This window comes from Abrus precatorius, unplaced genomic scaffold (genome assembly GCF_003935025.1).
Source record: "Abrus precatorius isolate BTA unplaced genomic scaffold, Abrus_2018 Scaffold4, whole genome shotgun sequence".
Classification (NCBI taxonomy): domain Eukaryota; kingdom Viridiplantae; phylum Streptophyta; class Magnoliopsida; order Fabales; family Fabaceae; genus Abrus; species Abrus precatorius.
Genome location: NW_020874384.1, coordinates 22,050,479 through 22,052,818, shown reverse-complemented (window position 1 = coordinate 22,052,818; position 2,340 = coordinate 22,050,479).

Sequence of the window (2,340 nt, the reverse complement as noted above, 5' to 3'; positions counted from 1 at the left end):
CGTGTATGGCGCGGCCCCAAGAAGAAATACACTGACAAGATGTGTCTATTGCCGTCAAGACGAGGAAGCGTCAGTAAAATCAGAATTAAGATTTAATCATATATAGCGATAGAGAAAATGTATGGATATTAACTTGCTCTTCATTCTCGTCACCTCTATCATCTCACTATAGCACGCACGAACAGCACGAAATGATTTGTTGCGTACACCCAAGATTACGACAGAGGAAAGAAAGTAAGATAACCGTTATGCTGAACCCATTGTACAAAGATTGTAAGCATTAATAAATGGACCTTATTCTTCATGTATTTAAAGCGAATTAAGTTATGGCAGGGGTTGCTTGGAATTCTGGGGGTTAGATAATTTACGAGATTTACGTGAAATCATTGTATTTCCTAATAAATTGCAATTTCCTATTTGTTTAGGTAATACTAATTGAAACTACGAGGTTTACAACTTTAAAAATGAGTCAAGAGTCTGTCACTTTATTTTAGTGTACTTCCATTTCCGATTCAAAATCCATTTCATCTATTATTAATATTAACATGTTGACGATTTGGCAGTTGTGGAATTGAGAGGTGTGCAGAATAATAATACAGGAAGAAAAAAAATACAACAATTGCAAAATTAAAGGCCCAACCTGAACCAACGACGCCTTCAACATTCGTCTTTGTTAGGCCATTACCATATGCAAAAAAAAAAAGAAAACAACGATGTGAAAGTCTCAACTGTTGATTCTGCATTTACACTCTCTTCACTGATACGATGCTAGAAGACCATATCATTCCTCTAAGGAGTTTTCTAGTTGTCGCGCCTATCCCCCTCACAAGATCGTAAGGCCCGAGGGACTCGCAAATGGGTTGAACCCGCGTGTAATATCAGAGATTTAGTGTGCGCTATGATAAAGAATCTCGCGTTACGACAGATCCCATTGTAATTGGCAATTAAAGGCGATAAATCAAATCTGAAACTCCATGATATCAGGTTAGGGAGAAGCTGAATCAATTCTCTTACTGTGTGTCAACTCCTTCTTCAAAAATTATGTGTTGGAATCCTAGAATTGACCATGCACAGCAGAGATGCAAATAAAACAGTTCTGCTCTGATATAGTTAACTTCTTGTCTATCTTTCTTATCATTCGAATATATATGAGGTAAATGTTGAATGTACATGCATGAAGAGGACTTCAGCTTTCTTTAACTCATGTATGTGGTTCTATTACTTTTTGTTTCTTACCCCATTTTGCCTTTTTTGAAAATAAATAAAGGACCAATTATATTGAAACAAATGATTCCTCCGGTTAGTAATTCATTTACTTTTTTTTCCTTCTCATGGTAGATTCTAGATAACTAAAGAGCTTTTTCTAAAATCATATTAACTAAAATATATGTGATTACACTGGTGGTTGTGGTGTAATATTCCCATTTCTATATAGTAAATATAGGGAAAGAAAAGAAATTTTTTTGCAAAAAGTTTATCATGTTTGTATGACACTGTTTAGATTTTTAAGTCGACATTGGTAGAATAAATTAGTAGGTAGGCCTGCAGAAATGGCGACTACCTTCTTATTCAAGTCGGCAAATTAGATTTATGAAAATGATACATTGGTAATTTCTTGTTTCTATCCAGTCGTTTTCTTCGTTGTTTTACCTCTTCTATCTGTTTGGTCATCCTTGTTCTTTTTAATCTTTCACGTTGATGGAACATACTCTTTTGAATTTAGGGTTTCTAATACTGGGGTGCATCCCAAATCTAGTTTCCCATGTTTAGGGGCAACGTGGAATGATATTCAGAAATCCTCTCTTAGCTTACAAAATTTAACACGATTTGTTTATTGTTTATGTTTGCCACTTGACCCTTCCATCTGCCGAGACACATTTGATGCGTGTAAACACAGACGGCAGGCTATAGGCCTTACATTGCATTGTTATGTGATAAAACCAATGTCTTACAGGTGAGCCACCCTTTATACACTTTTGAGCGCAATCATGAACTAAATTTGATCGTGTGTCGGGCAAACGGATGTATTTATGGCAACCACTTCCTACACTTCTTCCTCACATGGACTCTCTTCTGCATCCGTATGTTTTGGTTATGTTCGCTACTTTTTACATAAGTACTATCTAAGAGACAATCGTGAAGTTACATTTTTTTAAATATACTTTCTAAAGATTTACTTACTTACTTTCTGTCATCAATTCAACCGATATAAAGTTACTCATGGTGCATGGTTCCATTTTTATAGCACTGGGGTGGGGTACAGCTCCGGAATTTTGAATAATTATAGTGGCTTACCTGCATGTGGTTTTTAGGTTGGTTGTTCAATATAATAACGTAGCC